Source organism: Lactuca sativa, chromosome 9 (genome assembly GCF_002870075.4).
Source record: "Lactuca sativa cultivar Salinas chromosome 9, Lsat_Salinas_v11, whole genome shotgun sequence".
Taxonomy (NCBI): Eukaryota; Viridiplantae; Streptophyta; class Magnoliopsida; order Asterales; family Asteraceae; genus Lactuca; species Lactuca sativa.
Genome location: NC_056631.2, coordinates 104,254,653 through 104,277,289, shown reverse-complemented (window position 1 = coordinate 104,277,289; position 22,637 = coordinate 104,254,653). Strand labels below are relative to the sequence as shown.

The 22,637-nt window shown below is 34.5% G+C and overlaps 2 long non-coding RNA genes across 2 annotated transcripts; one reads left to right on the top strand and one right to left on the bottom strand.

Annotated features, from left to right (window-relative positions):
* Positions 1-14,219: 14,219 nt before the first annotated feature.
* Positions 14,220-15,915, bottom strand: LOC122195903 (uncharacterized). The gene is made up of 2 exons (XR_006186946.2): positions 15,267-15,915; positions 14,220-14,664 (listed from the first exon to the last, which is right to left on the bottom strand). It is a non-coding gene; the product is annotated as an uncharacterized LOC122195903 (long non-coding RNA).
* A 3,512-nt stretch (positions 15,916-19,427) lies between these two features.
* Positions 19,428-20,868, top strand: LOC111905595 (uncharacterized). The gene is made up of 2 exons (XR_002854950.3): positions 19,428-19,809; positions 20,427-20,868. It is a non-coding gene; the product is annotated as an uncharacterized LOC111905595 (long non-coding RNA).
* Positions 20,869-22,637: the final 1,769 nt, after the last annotated feature.

The following is a 22,637-nucleotide window of genomic DNA, read 5'->3' as shown; positions in this document are numbered from 1 at the left end:
AGAACTAGAAAACAGCTGAATAACCAATTACAAGGAGATCAAGCATGGGAGGATTTATGTTCGTGCATGGGTAGCCCGTGTTATCTCACAAATTTCGTCTAGAAGTATATATCTTTTTGTAATTTTTTTAATATTACGGAGCTAACCCGGTAAAAAATATGGATTACCTTATATTATAAATCTAAAATATTTAAAGTCCAAATCTAATTCTTTTAAAATAGCCCAAAATATATAAGTCCGATCTTTTAATGATAAGAAATAACAAAATTACAAAAAAAAAAAATGATGTACGAAAAAAAGTTACAAAACAGAAAGCTCGATCGAACCCACTGTGCCTTTCCCTTATGCCCAACCTTTATCACCATTGCTCTAGTAGAGTCTAACGCTGATCAACATCATCTCCATTTTCCGGCCGACGATCATCACAATCACAATGAAACAATTAAGTTAATTAGTTAACTCAATTTGGTTTTACTTTATCGATTATCGAAGTTTTTTTGTTGATCTTTAATCATAATAGGATCATTTTAAAGTTGTGGTTTTTAACACAGATTTGTATATGCAAATTCAAAATTTTGGTGATTGATTTAGTGAAGTTGGCACGAAATTGATAGAGAACATGGTGACTTTGAGTCCTTCTGACTCATTTTATAGGTTTGATAAATCAAAGTTGTTGAAGGTCTATCGAGATATACAAAATTGATTTTGACGATTCAGAAAGGATGAATCTTAATGGAGCAACTTGATATCTATCATCACTCTTTGCTCCATGATGATAAATTTCGCCCTTTTGGTTTTCTTGGGTGTGAACCATTAGAGAGATTCTACTTTGGGTCCTCATATTTAATCAAATGTGGCAAGAAATCGATCTCAAGCAAGGCAGTCTCTAGCTTCAAAAGAGTTATGTAATTATTTTTCAATACTCTAGTAGTTTCAATAATATAATGAAACTTAGATCCTTATAGGTTGCATGAACACATAAGAATTGTTAAATGATTCTGTTGTGCATAATTATGTATTAGTATGTAGAAAACCTATCGGTACCTTATTAGACTTATCAACCGTTAGGCTTTGACAAACAAATGGTCCAAAGTTTTGGGATAAGGATATAAAAGAGGTGTTACACCTCTAGGAATAAACCCTTGATCATAAAATGAAAAATAAGTGCAACTATGTAGAACTCCAAAAGGTCAAAAAAAATGTCTAATGAAACTAAATGTGAAACCATATGGATTCAAAGCTTTATGGTTACCACATTACTAAACTGCGATTTTGATTTCCAAAGTTATGACCAATATTTTTGGAAATGGAGCTTGGTTTGGATTCATACCTTTAAACATGGAACTTTGTTGAAGTGGATGAATGATAACATCTTCACTAAGCTTACTTTTGAAAAAAAAATTATTCTTTAACACCGATTGGGTTTCCAGTTCCAATAACGATTACTTTGTGAATGGAAAGTTTCGTTTTTATGGCTCAACATTCCATGGAGGAATTTGGTATCCTCACCACCTTCAAACCCCACTAATTTTGTCTTTAATTTTGAGCAAGATCCATGTCTTCTAATCTTCAAATATATGTAAACACCTTGAGGTAAGTAATGAAAGATCTAGTATGCTCAAGAATCATATTAAAGTGATATTGCTAATTATATGATACTAATGGGTCACACTAACAACAACTTGATACAATTGATATTTATTAGAAATTGGTTTTAATTAATATTCAATAAACTCTTATAATTAAATTGGAAATTATATATATTTCTAAGAAATAATAATTTTCATTAGCAAATAAAATTATATATAATTAATATTCAATAAACTCTTATAATTAACATATGATACTAATGGGTCACTAACATTATATTTGTCACCCCAGGCCTGTCGGCCTAACTGTAGCTAATAGTTTAGGTGCGGGATTGTCAGTATCGTATAGATCTATACACAAATTCACGCTCTCCCTCCAGGAGACTCTAGTTATAATTATTGGATTAGTGTCTAAGCCCGTAACCATATTTGGTAAATACTTGACCCGGTTGTGCATGGTCCTTTTGGGTTGCCTTCACCAAAGTAACTTGACTGGAGAAATAAATAGAGAAAGAGATTATTATGATTTATTAATATGTTATAAGAATAATATATTAAAGGAGCAATCATATTTGTTTAATTAATATTGGTCAATAATTAATTAGGAATTAATTTTGTGATCAAGTGTAATTAATTAAACTAGAGGGGCTGAATTGTAATTATGTGATAGTTGCAAAGTAAGGCAATGATTATCCTTGCTAAAGGATGAACGAATTCAAGGATAAGGATATCCTTGAAATCGTCCAAGGTCCAAGAGATAAGGGTTTTTCAAGGCTTATCTTGTGGTTGCTTGGTGGGCAAGTAACTGGATAAGGATAAGGACTGAAACCCTAATCCCAACCCTATATAAAGACCCCTAGGCCTTAATAATTCGTCCACTTGCTTCTAAGAGCTCCCAAGGACGATTTCTACCTCCTCCCTTCTCTCTCTATAGCCTCTCCAATTGGTTGTGGTGTTTGTGAGCCATTAGAGGCACTACACTTGTGGTGCTTGCTTTCAAGACTAAGGGTTTGAAGATTTAAGTTGTTATTGTAATATAACAACAAGAGGTATGTGATCTAACCTTATATATGAATTTCAAAAATAGCATGCTACATTAGGGTTTTATCCATGTGTTCATAATGTTGTGTATCTAATAGTGAAAACATAGATCCAAATTAGGGTTGCGTGCACACATAGGATTGTTTGTATAAAACCCATCAGTGGTATCAGAGCCTTTGGTTAACTTGTTTCAAATTAGTATTATTCAATTGTATGAACTTGACAAATTAGGGTTTATAGCCAATAAACCCTAGGAGGCCATAGATTTCGAGATTAGGGTTTCCTAACCCTAATTTGCGAAAATCTTGAAAGGGTTTTTTGAATCCTTTCCTTTTAATCCAAGATTTCAAAATCTAGGGTTTGCAAACCCTTAGATTTCAATATTTGCCTCCTTCCCTAAGATAAGATCCTAAATTTTAGGGATTTGGATAATCCCATGTCTTGTAATTATCTTTTAATAGTTAAATATGGTAATTAAAGATTTTGAATTATCCCCTCCCATTATTTTCGAAATTTAGAGGGATAAAAGGGATTAGGATAAGTTAATTGTTTAAATGGTAATTATCCTCATGATTTAGATAATCCCTTATGATTTAATAATTTAAATTAATAGTTTAATTTGTGATAATTATTAAATCAAGACTTTTAATATTTAAAATTTTAATTTAAATGGTATTAAATTTCGAAAATTTTAAATTGAAGATTAAAACCCTAGTATTTTTGAAATGTTTAAAATACACCCTATACTATTATATTATTACAAGCTTAATAAATATATATGTATAATTAAAATGCTAGTCTTACCGTTAGTAGGCCTCATTCACGAAGCCGGTCTATAAGGTGGGTATAAGGTTGTTGCCTATAAAATGGCGCTTAATGGGTGTACACTCACACCCACCGCTTGCTTGACTGGTGGAGGGTCATTAGCCGAACAGGTAGGATAGGGCAATCCTCTCCTCATTAATAAGTATAATGAATCTATATAAAGTAACTAAACATTTTTTTAAAATTCTCAATCCTAGTTACTTTAGGCAAAAGTGAAATTGATGCAACCCCATGAAATTACACTTTGCACCTTTGCTAAGAAGTTAGTGGAGCGCATGTGGTTTACCGGCACACTAATTAGTTCTAAGAAAAGGTGGTAAAGGGTGATTCATTGTTTGACATAGTTCGATGGAGCGTGTGTGGTTTACCGGCACATCGAATAAGTGATTGTAACAATGAAGGCACCATGTAGATTTGCATGGTTATTCACACCCACTTTGTGATCCTCTGCATCCCAGTCACAAACGAGAGGGGCATATCGAGATTTAAACATGCCATTGAAAGGTTCAATGAATCTCAAGAAAAATCTAGGAATTCTAAATACATTTAAAACTTAAGCTTATGTTTTTCATGGTGAAGAATTAGTGAATCTTCATTCACTTACCTCCAAATTATTTGCGTGTTGGATTACGGCATCCCTTTTCTAATATGTAAATAATGTTGTTGGGTCCTAGCCCTAATTTTTCATTTTGGGTGTTTAATTAGGGATTCAATTCTAATCAAACTTTGTCCTTTCTATTTGTAGATGTCTAACGCAAACAACGTTGCTGCTAGCTCATTCACGCTAATGAGCCTTTGTCAAAAAGTGACTTTCGATGGATCGAACTTTAGCGAATGGATAAGATACATTCGCACAATCGCGCGTTACGAGGACAAAGAGTATGTTCTCGATGAGAAGCTCGAAAAGATCAATCCGGAAACTGCTACTCCCAAAGAGATGGATGTCTTTGAGACCCATGAGCGTGATGCAACGAAAGTTCATTGCATCATGATAGCCACAATGAACTCCGAATTCCAAAAGTCCTATGAGGACATGTATCCCTATAAAATGCATAAAGACTTGATGGAGAGATATCACCAAAGCGCGAGGCAAGAGCGCTATGAGATCATTACGAATATGATCACTGCTAAAATGGGAAGTGGAGAGTCTCTAATCGTGCACTTGCAAAAGATGCAAAGGTATGTTGATCGTCTTCGCAAGTTGAATGTCAACTTTGGGGAAGATTTGGCTATTGACATTGTTCTTCACTCCTTGCCCTCATGCTACAACCAATTTAGGATGACCTACCACATCAACAAGGAAAAGGTCACCCTAAGCAAACTCCAAGGGATCCTAAGGACTGCTGAGAGCAACCTTAAGGACAAGTCTGTTGCACCAACTCCTAATCCATCCGCTGCTCCTGTTTTGGCTATAGGGTAGGGAAGGGGCAAGAAGAGGAAGGCTCCGTCCAAGAGCCACCGCAAGGGAAAATCCCAAGATGGTTCCTCTTCTAGTGGGACCAAGGTTGATCCTGCTAAGCCCAACCCTAACCCAAAGGAGGCAGAGTGCCATCATTGCCACAAAATAGGGCATTGGAAGAGAAGTTGCCCAGAATATCTGCAAGCCATCAAGGATGGAAAGATCAAGCCATCTTATGCAGGAATATACACAATTAAATCTAATGATTCATCTCATTCTATTTCTTGGGTTCTTGATACAGGATGTGGTTACCACATTTGTTCTGATTTGCAGGGACTAGGAAGAAATAGGGATGTGGAGCTTGGAAGAATAAATCTAATCATGGGGAACAGAAGAACGTCAGCTGTTACCAAGATTGGAGTGTATTCTTTAGTGCTTAGTAATGGATTGAATTTAGATTTAAATAATTGTTGCTACTCGCCAGATATGGCAAGAAACATCATTTCTTTTCATGGTTTGTTTAGACAAGGATTTAGATATTCGTTTAATAATGAGAATGGTTCAATTTATGCTTATCTAAATGGTGTTTAATATTTTGAAGCAATGCCTTGTAATGGAATTTATGAAACTATTATGGTTGTAGATAACCTAGGAAATGATGTGTTGTGTATGGATTCTTCCAATAGTATGGATAAAGCATCTTTGTGGCATTGTCGTCTTGGACATGTCAACAAGAAGCGCATAGCCCAACTCCAAAAGGATGGAGTGTTAGAGTCATTCGACCTTAGGGAAGATGACACGTGCTAGTCTTGTTTACTTGGAAAGATGACCAAGTCACCCTTCACTGGCACTTGTGAGAGGGGTGAGGGTTTATTGGATCTCATACACACCGACGTGTGTGGGCCCTTTAGATCCACCACAAAGGATGGGAACCGCTTCTACGTGACTTTCACCGATGATTATAGTAGACATGGGTATATTTACTTAATCAAGCACAAGTCATAAACGTTTGAAAAGTTCAAAGAGTTCAAGCATGAAGTGGAGAATCAATTGGGCAGGAAAATCAAGATGCTTCGATCCGATCGAGGAGGAGAGTACCTAAGTCTTGAATTCCATGACTATCTCAAGGAATGCGAAATAGTTTCGCAATTGACGCCATCTAGGACACCGCAGTTGAATGGTGTGGCAGAAAGGCGTAATCGAACCTTGTTAGACATGGTCCATTCTATGATGAGTCGTGCTTCACTACCTATCTCATTCTGGGGGTATGCCTTAGAGACTGTCATCCATATCCTTAACCGAGTCCCTACAAAGAAGGTTGCCAAAACACCTCACGAGATGTGGACAGGGAAGGCTCCCTCGTTGGCACATATCAAGGTTTGGGGTTGTGAGGTCTTCGTAAGACGAGAGACTCACGAAAAGCTCGAACCCCGTAGTGAGCGATGTATTTTCATCGGCTACCTGTAGAGATCCTTTGGATATCTCTTCTATAGACCGAGTGACAATGTTGTCTTCGTTGCGAGGAGAGGGGTTTTCCGAGAACGAGAACTCATAAGCCAAGGAGACAGTGGGAGGCACATTGATCTTGAAGAGATTCAATAATCGAGCGATGAAGGAACCTCTACCGCTGGCGCTCAACCCGAGGAGGAAACTCCGGTTGAACCAATTGACCAGTCGTTACCTCTTAGACGTTCTAAAAGAGTTAGAGTTCAACCCCAGTTGTATGGTTTTCATATTACTACTGAAGGGGACACATATATTAGTGATAGTACACTAGTAAATCTAGATGAACCTAACAGCTATAAGGAAGCCATGGCAGGCCCAGAGTCTGTAAGATGGAAGGAGGCGATGGACAGCGAGATTCAGTCCATATATGACAACCAAGTTTGGAATTTGGTTGACAATGTGTGTTGGGTCAAAATATGGTTTATACTTTACTTTTCTAGGCAATTGTATTTTTCTGTAATATTTGTGAATTTATGGTCTAGTTTACGGCTGAGTTCACGGCCGTAAACTCATTTACGGCCCATGTGTTATCCGTCCCATATTCCAAGTATAAATAGAGGTGTTAGGGTGAGGATTAAAGATTGATGAACCCTAGAGAGTTTACGGCCAGAGAGAAATAGGAGCTTTTATGTGTGTGTGAATCTTTTGTATCCGGATCTTCATTCATATCAATACATACAAAGATTCATATTATTCTTCTTCTCCTTATCTTCTATTTGATCTGACATCGTCCGTTTGAAGGGTCTATGCTCTGGTTTGATGCGTTGGTAGGCACGAAAAATTTTAAAATGGACTTGACTAGGCAGAATTGAACTTAGGAAATTTATAGACTTGACAAATCTTGACCTAGTTAGATCCGTTCAGCCTGACAATACGACGCTCGGATAGATTGAGCAGGGAGATATATATGGGAATCTACTCGTCACATTAAGTGAACCCATACTTGGAACCGTGGTTTAACTTTTCCTCGATGTGCAGATTCTGTCCTTAATTCCAATTGGATGGGACGACTGGTAAATTCCAATAAATTAGGTCTGTAGAATATCATTTTCTTTCTTTCCGTCTGTTAGTCATATGTTGTCTCCTTTGCGTGACTTCCAATCCGACTTGGTACACAACATATGCAACTCTATTATCTGCAGGCTATATATATATATATATATATATATATATATATATGTATGTGTGTGTGTGTGTGTGAAATACTTCTTATCTGTTAGCCATATGATGTCTCCTTTGCGCGACTTTTAATTCGACCTGGTACACAGCATATGAAACCTTCTTCTTCTCAACCCCTCTGAAGTAGTTAGCAATAGAATTCTGAATCTCTTCTCTCTCTGAATGGTTGTCTGCTCACCCGATGTAAGGAGTACTCTGGAAGTTCTTGATGGCTGGGGCATATCAGGAAGCGGGAAACACGTTCCAGTACACTTAAAATTGAACTCATACAGATTGTCTATAGATCTCGCTGCTCAATTTAGGTGGACAACAATATCCCTGGTCGTCGTCAGATGAATGGTCCTTAAGATATAGTATTTAAGGAATTGGGATCATATATAAATTTTAGGATTTTAAGTTTACCCTGTATTGTAACAAATAGTATGTCCTAAATTTGTCACAATTTTTCGTGTTTAAGTGGACAACAATACCGACGATCGACCAGACAAAGATGTGAATATAAAAGGTACCGACAAGTGGATAAAGGCTATCTAAAAACTTTGATCCCAAATCACTCTTAAAGTTAGATATCTTTTTTATTTTTGTTAAATTTTTCATAGTTTCTTCTAATTTAAATATTAGGGGAGAATTAAAATATATATATATATATATATATATATATATATATATATATAATAAAAATAGTGTTATTTTTGTTTTATTTCTTGTTTAGAAAAATCAAAAATCCAAAAATATTTTTGTTTTTGTTTTATTTTGTGTGCTAAGTTTTCTTTTAGTTTTGTTTTGTCTTGAAGAGTGATTTCAGGTATAGATAAGACTCATGGAGTTTGTGTTGAAAATTTCTGAGCCAAAGGCTTCGTTCGTGAGCATCGAAGAATTCTCATTCAAAGGAGCAAGAAATGTAGATTATTCTTTCGACATTCAATCTTTCAACCCCAGAAGCAAGGTGAAGCTGCAATTGAAGATTATGTGACGGATTGCATTGAAGCCTCCTCAATCAGTCTGCTGCTATCTTCGTACCTGCTGAAGTGATCCATAAGATTTGTTCTCTCTGATGTTCTCTCTGAAGATTCTCAAGCTGAAAGCGCTATCTTTCAAGATTCAGTACATCAAGCCTCCTCACCCAACGTGCGTTCAATGCCAAATTCTGGAGAAAAGCCCAACTGCTCAACATGAAGTCATTCATTGAAGATTCATCAAGTTCATCTTGAAGTCGGGAAGAATTTGAGGATTAATGCTGAAGCCAAGTTCCCAATGAAGATTATAAAGAAAGCCAGCTACTTTTTAGGGGGAGCTTGTTGGGTCAATTAAGAAAAGAAAGCTATAAACCAAGGGGGGGATTGTTGGGTCAAAATATGGTTTATACTTTACTTTTCTAGGAAGTTGTATTTTTCTGTAATATTTGTGAATTTATGGTCTAGTTTACGGATGAGTTTACGGCCGTAAACACCTTACAGCCGTAAACTCATTTACGGCCCATGTGTTATCCGGCCCATATTCCAAGTATAAATAGAGGTGTTAGGGTGAGGAGTAAAGATTGATGAACCCTAGAGAGTTTACGGCCAGAGAGAAACAGGAGTTTTTATGTGTGTGTGAATCTTTTGTATCCGGATCTTCATTCATATAAATACATACAAAGATTCATATTATTCTTCTTCTCCTTCTCTTCTATTTGATCTGACATCATCCGTTTGATTGGGATTCCGCACCATCAAACGGATCTGACTGATACACAGGCAGATTAGGGACTTACAATGTGCCCGGACGTAAGACGGTTGGGTGCAAATGGATCTTCAAGAAGAAGACCGACGTGGATGGGAATGTGCACACGTATAAGGCACGACTGGTGGCGAAGGGATTTACTCAAACTCCCGGAGTTGACTATGATGAGACCTTCTCACCAGTTGCTAAGATAAAATCTATTAGGGTGATGCTAGCCATTGCTGCATTTCATGAATATGAGATATGGAAAATGGATGTCAAGATCGCTTTCCTTAATGGGAAGATGGTTGAGGATGTTTACATGGCTCAGCCAGAGGGTTTTGTCGATCCGAAGCATCCCAATAGAGTGTGCAAGCTTGAGAAGTCCATTTATGGACTTAAGCAAGCATCTCGCAGATGCAATCTTTGCTTTGATGAGAAAGTCAAAGAGTTTGGATTTGTACGAAGCAAAGATGAATCATGTGTATATGTCAAGGCTAGTGGGAGTATAGTTAGCTTCCCCGTTTTGTATGTCGATGACATACTGATCATAGGAAACGACATCCCGACTCTGCAAGAGGTTAAGTCCTGGCTCGGGAAGTGCTTCGCTATGAAGGACCTCAGAGAGGCTTCCTATATTTTGGGAATAAGGATAGTGAGAGAACGCAGTAAGAGACTAATAGGACTTAGTCAGAATACTTACTTGGATAAAGTACTAAAACATTTTAGTATGGAAAACTCGAAGAAGGGAGAACTACCGATACAGAGTAATGCCAAGTTGAGTAAGACTCAAAGTCCGAGTACCGAAGCTGAGATAGCAGAGATGAGCCGAGTACCTTACGCTTCCGCAGTTGGCTCGATCATGTATGCTATGACTTGTACTCGCCTTGATGTGGCCTTTGCCTTGAGCATGGTCAGTAGATATCAAGGGAACCCGGGCAAAGCTTATTGGATTGCGGTCAAGAATATACTTAAGTACCTTCGGAGGACCAAGGAATGGTTCTTAGTCCTCGGAGGGAGTGATGACTTGAAGGTGCGAGGGTATAGTGACGCCAGCTTCCAGACCGACAGGGACAACTACCGTTCGCAGTCAGGCTGGGTCTTTACCCTAAATGGAGGAGCAGTGACTTGGAAAAGTTCCAAGCAGGAAACTGTAGCTGATTCAATGTGCGAATCAGAGTACATTGCAGCGAGCGAAGCGACAAAGGAGGCGATATGGTTGAAGAACTTCATTGGTGACCTTGGAGTTGTGCCTGCCATAAAGGAGCCTATGGAAATTTTCTGTGATAATGAAGGAGCGGTTGCCTTGACGAAGGAACTGAGGGATCATGGTAGATCTTGGAACATCGACAGAAAGTATCACTTTATTAGATATCGAGTAGAAGAAGGACACCTCGTGGTTAAGAGGATATCATCAGAAGATAACCCAGCAGATCCGCTTACGAAGGGACTGAGTAGGGTTAAGCACTTGCAGCACGCTAGGAGCATTGGGCTGAAGGATGATATTAGTTTAGATTAGATAGTTTTAGTAACATAATAATAGATAAATGTAATTGACATTTTGATGATTAAATAAAGGAGTATTATTTATAAGTAAAGTTATTGTCTTATGTTGATTGTTTAACTATTGTTTCGATTTGCATGTTTTGACTTCATGAATAATTGAGTTATTAAGAATAATCGAATTATTCAAATGGTCCAAAAGCGTTCATATGTTGGAAGTAGGTATGAATGAAGATTGTCATGAATTGGTATGTAGAGTGTCCAAAGGGTATTAGACATAGCAAAGGTTTGCTGCAACATTCATGAGTACTTATGAACATGTTTTGAGCATTGGAATAAACCCGCGCTTGCTGGAATCATTTTATGGAATGTGACAAAAAGTGATCGCAAGACGATAATATCATATGGTCTTAAAACCTAGATATATGGTTTATTATTTACTAATTGGCTGTGCATTGATAATGCGAAACCGCATCAGTAAATTGATGTTATAAAACGCATTGTTGTGTATAGTTGATTAGTGGATAAGTAAATGCATATAAGTCGAAGTTTATCTATTACTTTTATCCTAAGAGGGTAAAAGCGATATCACGGCCGCTCGATGATTTGATTTGACTTATGTGTCGGGCCCGGTCAGGACTGAATTGATGTGTTCAATTAAGTTCCATGTCAAATGAATCTGAGATCGAGAAACCAACTGTTGGATAATTAGTTCCATGAGATTGTTTGCACAATATCTAAACAGAGGACTATACGATCCCTTATCTAGAGGACAGGATACTGATGAGATCAGAGTTCGACAACGTCTTTGAGAGCTACGATTGCTAATCGAGTTGTACGTTACATTTGTGGTTACTAGACTTATCCAAGTGGGAGACTGTTGGATTAGTGTCTAAGCCCGTAACCATATTTGGTAAATACTTGACCCGGTTGTGCATGGTCCTTTTGGATTGCCTTCACCAAAGCAACTTGACTGGAGAAATAAATAGAGAAAAAGCTTATTATGATTTATTAATATGTTATAAGAATAATATATTAAAGGAGCTAGAAATCATATTTGTTTAATTAATATTGGTCAATAATTAATTAAGAATTAATTTTGTGATCAAGTGTAATTAATTAAACTAGAGGGGCTGAATTGTAATTATGTGATAGTTGCAAAGTAGGGCAATGATTATCCTTGTTAAAGGATGAACGAATTCAAGGATAAGGATATCCTTGAAATCGTCCAAGGTCCAAGAGATAAGGGTTTTTCAAGGCTTATTTTGTGGTTGCTTGGTGGGCAAGTAACTGGATAAGGATAAGGACTGAAACCCTAATCCCAACCCTATATAAAGACCCCTAGGCCTTAATAATTCGTCCACTTACTTCTAATAGCTCCCAAGGATGATTTCTACCTCCTCCCTTCTCTCTCTATAGCCTCTCCAATTGCTTGTGGTGTTTGTGAGCCATTAGAGGCACTACACTTGTGGTGCTTGCTTTCAAGACTAAGGGTTTGAAGATTTAAGTTGTTATTGCAATATAACAACAAGAGGTATGTGATCTAACCTTATATATGAATTTCAAAAATAGCATGCTACATTAGGGTTTTATCCATGTGTTCATAATGTTGTGTATCTAATAGTGAAAACATAGATCCAAATTAGGGTTGCATGTACACATAGGATTGTTTGTATAAAACCCATCAATAATAAGGACTTTAACGCATACCCTAATAGGTACAATGAATTAGTGCCACACAACCCTGTATTAACTTGTTTACGTATAGTGTGTAAATGTTCTCTTGTTCTTGTAAATATATGTATACATCTTTTGTAGTGTACTTGTAGTGTAAAATAATTATACCTAAATAATTATTTTAGTAATGTACTTTTGAACTTAGTAAAATAGTGTAAGTGTTCCATAAATTATACCTATTATAATTTATCATGTATGTTCTTGTATGGTTCTTGTACTAGTAAGGTAGTATGTATGTTTCATAAGCTATACCTATTATAGTTTATATGTTACAAAACTATTTATGAAAATACCCCTTTTGCTCAGCATGTTACAAAAGGATTAAAGTTTTATACTCATATATATAAACATACATAATTGTAATTAAAAGACAGTCGGACACATGAATTTACCCTAAGCCCCCACAATCAAACAAGGAGCAGGAGTTAAGGCGAAAACACCAGTCCTAAGGCTGTTGAATCACATTTATATGTATATATATACATATGTATATATATATATATGTGTGTGTGTGTGTGTGTATATATATAATTATGTTTGAATAAAGCAATAGTCGAAACAGTTGAAATAATTCAGGTTAGCTTGAAACAGTTTAAAAATAGCTTGAAACGGTTTGAAATCGGTTGAATGTTAACACAAGATTCCTTGTGTTTTACTTGTATCCCCCCCCCCCCCCCTCTAAAAACATTGAAAAATATTGAAAATATAGGGGTATGAACTCACCTCGAATGTGCGTTCTCAATTGGGTACAAAGTAGTAGCGATGATCCTCGGGTTAGAACCCACGCAAGTAGTCGTATCCTAATAATAATTATTCACGATATCGTATGAAAATTAATAAAATAATTTAAATAATAATTTAAAGTGTTAGACAACACTAAATTATGTAAGAAATACTTACAAAATTTATTGGGAATTATTTGAAGGTGTTTTTGGTGTTCATGGGGAAAAACTTGAAGATATGAAGATGGTTATGAATGTTCTTGATGGAAATATACAGATTTGAAGGAATCTGGGTAAAGTCACTTGAAGATATGATGATTTCGGTTGAAGATTTGAAGATTGGATGGTGATCTGGAAGAAAACTCTTGAAGATATGAAGATTATGTATGAATTTTGGTTTTTGGTCAAGTAGAAAGGAGATTTTGGCCAAGCTTTTCATCATTTAGGGTTTTCAGTTTTGGCTTTGGGATTAGATTCCCAAAACTGAAATCCATATATATATATATATATATATATATATATATATATATATATATATATATATATATATATATATATATATAGGCTTAGGTTATTTTGTTTAGAGTATCTATTGTGTTATTGTATGCATAAATGTGGGCCAATCAAATTTACTTATTTATGGAAAGTGATTAATATATATTATTGAATTAAATATAATTGAAAAATATCCTCTTAATTAATTACAAGGGTAATTTAGTCAATTAATATAGATTTATTAAAGGAAAATTGCATTTTTAAGGGAATATAGATTCTATTAATTTTAAAAAACCGATTTTACAAATTATAATTTTTTTAATTCGGACATTCTGACAGAATGACATTCTAATTTTTACGAATTCTAATTTTTTTAATTACTTTAATTTTAAGTATAACGTAATTTTTATAATTAAACCCGATTTTATTCTATTAGAATGACATTCTGGTAGGATCATATTTTCTAGGAATTTCAAGATACATATTTCTATTAGAATGATATTCTATGAGAATGCCAACACCGACTACTAATATATTTTTGGATACAACTTCAAAATTTTCATTACATTCTTAAAAAAGTAAAAACTATATATAATAGTCTATGACAATGAAATACTCACTAATAACAAACAAAACTATGTATATTATTCGACCTGAATATTCTAGCAGAATATATTATTACATATACTCCTATCATTCTATTGTAGATTGTTCTATCAGAAGAATAGCTCTTTCCTTTGTGAAGACCGGTGACACTTGTTCAACCATCATCTAATCTTCAGGCCCTTGATCATCAATGAAATTAGATATTTTACGAAAATAACTGCCATGAATCAAATCATGTAAGAATAATATTCTTTGAGAATGCTTTTACGTGGCAAATAAATAACACAAAATTTTAGTAAATCTGACAGAATGAATACCACATGGTCTGGTCAGATTATTTTTCAGGAACTTCCACAAACACCTGTCATGCATCATAATAAGCTCTATAACAAATTTCACCAAAAGATTGTTAATTTGCAAATTCTACCGGACCTGAAGTGAAAATAACATGATTTGCAAGTATGTAAGCTACCTTGCTTCTATGATATGATTCAATAGTCGGCTACAAAACTTCATAATATATCTCAATCAAAACATATGTTGCAATTATCTCCCCTTTCCCTGAATAAATGTTCTAAGTGATACAACTTTTTTGGATATGAACTTTGAACAACCCCATACTATTTATGATGCCTACAACTTGCTTTTGCATAACTTCTCCATTTGACCAGATCTTTATACATTTAATTTCATCAATCAAGTATGCTAAAGATGACAATTTTCTAATACCATAAAGCTTAAAACCTCAAAAATCTAGGGGGGAGAACAATTAGACAATAAACTAACCTAACTGAACTATTTAATGCAAGTTATGTAATCAATTCATTCCAAATTCTAGCAAGTTTGTAAGATACATGTAATCCAAATCATGCCCTAATTCCAATTACTATTCCGAAATAGATCATTCAACAACACAAACGAAATTAGAGCGGGGAAAATAGAAAGAGGGTCAAATTTACTTACCGGATGCGTGTTGCGTGTGATTGTAAGAAGAAAGGTGAGACAACAGGGAAGAAGTTGTGATGTGATAATACATAAATCGATCAGCAACAAAAACGAAATTGGATGCTTTGACTGCTTGATCGAAGTAACTAGTTATCAGGAGATGCATCCTTTTGTGTCTCCCAAATCAAATCAGCATACATTGATAAAGCATTTCCATCGATAGGGTTTGCCAGGATTGCTCGGCTGCAATACTCCTCAGCCCTCGAGAAATCACCTCGCACCTGTTTGAATGAATCAATAAGATCAAAATTGGCCAATAGATCGGAAGCCAAATGAAACTTGATCTGGTCACGTATTCTATTCTTTTACGCTCGACGACTCAAAACCCCATTGTTACCCTCAAATCGATCGCACTCTTCTCCATGGGGGCTGTCATACTTGCGTCAACCATAGAAAAAGAAAGAGGGAGATAATCGAGTGTGTGAGTTAGGGTCGAGACAGCAGTCATGGTAATGGCGGGACTCCAATGATCGCATCCCATTCTGTGAGCTCCCAATATATTTCTGTGACCCTTTGCACCCCCTTATCGCTTCATTCTTTTTGTTGGAAGATCGATGACGGCTGTATATAAGAAAATAAATTAGGTTAAAATTGAATGCTACCATGATTATAAGGATTATTTGTGGAAGCTAATTATTAAATTACTAAAATACCCTTGTTTATTTATTTAATTATTTAAATATTTATTTAATTTTGATAGGCCCACAGTTATGCATACAATAACACAATACTTACTTTAAACACCTGAACCTAGCTCTCTCTCTCTCTCTCTCTCTATATATATATATATATATATATATATATATATATATATATATATATATATATATGAGAAATTAAATATCCTCCTACCCAATTGAATAGTGACATGTGTATCATTGAATGCTCATTTAATGATATTTTAATACATTAATATGACACATGTCATCATTTAATTGGGTAGGAGGATTTGTAGGAACAAAAGTAGGAGGATATTTCTCATATATATATATATATATATATATATATATATATATATATATATATATATATATATATATATATATATATATATATATCAAGGTTGTAGAAATCGTTCGACGTAGGCTAATCGGTGGATTGGGGTCAAGGGATTAATCGGCTAGGCGGGGATTAATCGGGGACCATTAATTATTAAAAAATTAATAAATAAAACATTAATCCTAAGAATTGAAATTGTGACTCCTAGTGATCGAACAACCATTTACACAAACATAGTATCAATTTAAAGTTGCCTTCAATCGAGTTTATGGGATTCTCTAAAATCTGTTTTAATAGCAAATCGAGTTTGTGGGTTTGCCTTCAATCCAGTAATCAATTTTACCAAGAACAAGAACAATAATCAGATAATCAAACGAATCAGCAATTTGAGTCGAAAGTGATTCCATCCATAAACAAGAAAACGAATCAGATTAATCAAATGAATAAGCAATTCGATCCCACTAGAACAATTACAGATCTTGCAACTGCCAAATAGAATCCCGATTTCAAAAAAAGGAAGCAGGAACGAACGAGTGATGGTGATAGGGTACACGAAGATGGTTGATGGGTGTGATAACCTATGATGAGGACGAACCAGTGCTCTACCTCTGATGCCATGTAATCCTCATGTATATGGTCTTTGTAATTGCAAATCTGTTTCTTCTGCGAAGTAAAAGAGAGGTACGCCAGGGAATTGTCGATCGAAAAGGCTCTTTAGAACGAGTGTTTGTTTTCACCACGATTATCTGTTTTCAATCCATGGTTCTTGATTGTTTCCACCTGTGTATGTGTTCGAGTATTACCTGATCGAGTTGTCTTCAAGTATCACCTGATCGGAGTCGAGATTGAAGAAAAAGGAAGCAAATTGATTTATCTTTGTGTGTCCTGTGTTTTTTCAATTGAGTATTCCACATCGTTGGTGGGATAAAATATCAAGGGAAAACAATTCTATAAAAAGGGTAGAAGGCTTATTGAAATCCATATCCAACTCTCTTTTGGGCCAATTGTCTCCTTTGAGCCCCATTTTGGGTCTGATTTTGACCGATATTGACCAAGGCCGATTATTTTACCCTCTAACCTTTATTCATAAGTAGTTGGAGGCCGCAAGCGCCTAGGCGCCGATTAATCGGCCGCCTAGACCGATTTTTACAGCCATGATATATATATATATATATATATATATATATATATATATATATATATATATATATATATATATATATATATCATGATTTAATTTAAGTGTTAGGTTTATATTTGCTTACATTAACATGGTTTTTCCATATATACTTACATACAAGTTAAATAAACATGCATTCTAAGCTTTCAAAGTTCTTACTGTATCAATGAAATGATGTGAATTCACATGTACTTGGTTAGGATTTTGGCTTTTATTTGAACAAGTTTGACTTACATTGGCTTGAAACAACGGGTTATTACACAAGGACCACCGGTAACTTGCAATTTTTTGTAAACAATAGGGACCATTTTTGAATTTTTTTCTTTATTTTAATATAAATAGTATGTTTTTTTTATTTATTGATTCAATTTTATTTAGTTTTATATTCATACTTACTAAAGACCTTTGCTAGAAAAAGAAAACACCGTCATATCCACATACACAACCCAACCGTTTCATTTTTTTTGCTTCATTAGAAACCCAAAACCAACCCGCTATTTTATCAAAAGTTATTTCTAGTTTTTAACCAACTTTCTTAAGATTATAAAAACTGTAAACAATTTATTTTATTTTTAAAACAACTAAGGTTTTATTACTTTTGTTAGTTTTTTATTTTAAGATTATAAAAAATTTTAAAAATATATATAAATTTATATCAATATTGCTCTATATTATACGTATAGAAAAAAAAAAAAAAAACTAGATCAAACCACGAATAAACAAAGTCTAATAAATAAGTTGTGAAAGTAGGTTGTTATTTGTTGCATTTAATAACTTTATCAAATATGAATGATGAATGAAGCCTTGATCAGATACGAGTGCATTGTGTTAAGCTCTTGGAATGTCAATTGTGGGGGACTACAAATACGGTTGGTTTGTCCAATGTCCACAACAAATGGAAGCAAATGACAAGGCCCAATTATGAGCCCAACTGACCAACCCTACAAGATGAGAAGGCCCGATGGGTTGGATGTTCAAAAAGTATGTGTATTGTCCAAAGTACCCTTGCTACATTTGCATTGTAGGGAGATTGTTATTCCGAATGTTGCCAAGCGTCTTGAGGGCCAAAATGTAAATTCCTAGCCGGATGTTCTTCGATTTGTTGCACCTATGCATTCTCATATGAAGATTAGTTGGAATTTAAAGTCGTCTTATTTGGTTTGACTTTGACTGTTGTACATGTTTTATTTATAAAAACTATAATATTATGTTAATAGTTTAAACTTTTAAATTAGCCGATTCAGGAGGTTGTATGTGTTAAAAAATAACTGTTTAAGATGTGTTTTCATTCCTTGGAAATACTCAAAGTATACTATCATTATTAAATATCATATAACACATATTTCTAAATATATAATTTGGTCATTCAATTTGATTTTAAACTCAGTTCAATCCTGAACTTGCTTGATTCACAGTGGTTGTTGCTAAAGTCCAAATCAACGTTGAAATTCTTCATTTTTATCCACTGTTTTAATATACTAAAATAAAATTTTACGTTGAAATTTTATATTTTATATAATAGAATGATATACAAACTATAACAATAGGTATAGGAGGTTGATTTTCTTTTAATTAATATGAGAACACTTTTAATAATATATATATATATATATATATATATATATATATATATATATATATATATATATATATATTTTTTGGCTATTTCGGATAAGTTTTCAGTTTTTATTAGAAAATATAGACATGATTGGTTTGTGGTCAAATATTGGCATAATACAAACATTTCACAATTGTATATGAGTTAAATTAAATGTCTTATAAGATTTAAGTTGTCAAATATAACAAAAATAAATCTTAGATTTAACTTGTCAAACTTGGCCTGAAGGGCTTAATCGTAATTACAATAAAAAGAGGGTAGTTTTTGTAATTAAAATAGAGCCGTGGACTTCATTGTAGACTTCCAGAAATGTTCTAAACGCCATGTCCTGTTCGAGTGTTTGGTGGTTGATTTCCTTCCAATTTCCAAAGACGTGATTTTCAATTTTCATTCCCTCGTTTTCTTCCTTCATTCCTTTCCTGCGATGGATGAAGGATACCGATTTTACCCTTCGTAATTTCGTTTAGAAACCATGAAAATCGCAACCTATCTGCCAGACCACTGCAATCGATCCTAACAAGTGAACAAGAACTGCGGCAACATTATCGATTTCTCCTAATCGCAACCAAATCAGCATCCAAATCGAAACGGAAGTAGCTTCTAAGAATAGATCGATTCTCGATTTCTATAAAGCATCTTCCAATCCATTTCAGAAAAAGCACAATACATGGATCGTCTTTGAAGTGTTCTTCATCATCTCCAAGGTATGCTATTTTATGAACTTTATTGTTTTCCCCACTTAAATGGTACTTGAATTGACTTTTTCCAGTGCTATTTGTTCATCAATCTCTGGATTTCAGTGAATGTTAGTATGTTACTTGAATTGATGTCTTGTGTTGTTGTTTCCAAGTAATTTCTAGTCAAGTGAACATTTTGTACGAATCAAATTCTGCTTGGTTGGTTTCTAATATAAAATTGAAGCAAGAAGGTTGTATGCTTGAATTTGTATCTTGATGAATGCAAAATGGATATGGTTATATCTGCAATAGCTGATATGAAGTGTGATTTAGTGGAAGATTTTGTCTCAAATAACTTACGATTCAATTCAAAATATATATTTTTTGGTTGACAAAAAATCTGTTGTATGTGGATTCAGGTGATGTTTGAAATTCAATGGTGGAGTTCTGTTATGCAAAATGATAAATTTATCATATATATATATATATATATATATATATATATATATATATATATATATATATATATATATATATATATATATATATATATATATATATATATATAGTATTTCTTGTGGGATTTTACAATATTGGATTATAAATTTACCAAAAAATGAAACTGTATCTTTCTCTTTTCGTAGATATGACATGTGGATTGCAAAAGCAACATAACATCTTTTTGTCCTATAATCTGAGCTTTTTCCCAGTGAAGAAAATGAGGAGGGCATTAATGTCTTTTAACAAGTGAGAGATCAAGAGCAAATCCTAACATTGGTGGTTTGCTTCTTTACAAATTACACATGGCTGATCAGTTATTTGTGCAATGGCCACAATTACAAAAACAATATCCTCGAGCTCATTATGTGGGACGTCTTATGTAACCATTTTGTTTTTGTATAAACAACTTAATTCAAAAGGACATTTTAAGTGTAGGTATGTTTTTTATTTATTTATCTATTTAATAGTGTTTGAAATATAGATATGTATCACTATAGACATGTGTTATTATGATTTTTTGTTTATATGTGAACTCTGTATTTCAATTTAGACTAATACCAATACATCGAATAGCATGTTTGTTAATTAGGATCAAAAATAGTGTAATGGTTTGGAGATGAGTTATTGTTTACACCAGAAAATAATGACAACTTATTGTTGCAAAAATGGTGTAATAAGACCATGGCACGGCTGAGGCCGTACTCCCCCTTGCCACATAAGCACAAACACCGCCCCCTAGGTGCGGTCCAGGTGCAGCTGAGGGAGCGATACGGCTCTCGAAGGGAGCGGTCCTTGGTTGAATGTGATTGGTCAGCCACTTTGACTGTTGCAAACGGTCATAATTTGGGTTTTAATTTTTTTTCTTTTAACCTTTAACATCTATTTAAACCTCTCAACCCTTTATTTTTGTTTATCTTTCTACTACATTACCTCTCAAAAAAAATCAAAAAAATCCTTTCGTTCGATTCTTCTGAAAAATTTGATGTTATGTTTGATGTTTTGTCGTTGCTGTTAAATTAAGCGGCATGCAATAGGACATCCGACAGTGCTGAAAAGAGAACCCGAAGATTTATTTGTAGAAATCGTGAAGATGCAAACCAACATCTGATACAAGACTACTTTCAAGAAAATGCTAAATGTTCAAACCATTGTACGATCGTATAGTCGAAGATCTAACGAGGTAGTGTGATTTTTTCGAGAAATGACCTGATGCTAGAGGTACACCCGGTTTCACCCCTTTACAAAAATCCACAGCTACACTTCGTCAATTAGCATATGACATCCCTCTTGATGCATTGGACAAGAGTTTTAGGATGTCAGCTAGGACTGCACGAGATAGTCTAATATTTTTGCAAAACTATTATTCAGTTTTATGATCCAAAATATTTACGTAAGCCTACACGTAATGACATCATGAGATTGCAATCTCATCATGCTAGTGTACATGGCTTTTCTAGAATGTTAGGAAGTTTGGATTGTCTACATTGGGCATGGGAAAATTGTCCTACCTCACATCATGGTCAATTTACCCGAGGTGATCATGGGCATCCAACGATCATACTTGAAGCGGTGACATCACAGGATAAATAGATTTGGCATGCTTTTTTTGGTTCTCCTAGATCCCTTAACGACATTAACGTTCTTAATCGTTCACTTATATTTAACAACATATAAGATGGATATGCACCGGATTCTTCTTTCTAATTGTGTGGAACACCATATAAATATGGTTATTATCTAGTTGATGGGATCTATCCTGAGTATGTTGTTTTTGTTAAATCGTTACGTGTCCGAATGATACTCGTCGGAAAAAATTCAAGAAAGCTCAAGAAAGAGCTACGAATGATGTCAAGCGGGCTTTTGGAGCTCTCAAGAAACGTTGGTTTATATTGAAAAAGCCAGCAATTTTTTTTAACGAGGAAAAAATGCATGAAGTCATTTGTGCATGTATAATACTGCATAATATGATTATCGAAAATGAAGGAAGAGCGATATGTGAGTATGATGAAGAGGAAACCATTCACGCGACACAAGCAATAGAAATTGGTGGCGACGAGTACATTGAAAAGATAACAGAGGTTCGTTGCAATGAAACATTTCACAATCTTCGTATGGACTTGGTGGAACACATTTACGGGATTCAACACATTAACATCAATTTGGATCTGGAAGATGACCCGGAAGACGAGTTCATGTAGTGAGTTTTATTTTTAATCGTTTAATGTATGTTTTTCTAAGTTTGTAGGTTTAAAATTTCTAATATTTTTTTAGGGTTTTTATTTAAACAATGAAATGTAATGTTATTTTATTTTGAAGTAATGAAATGAATGTTTTTTATTAAGAATATAGTTTTT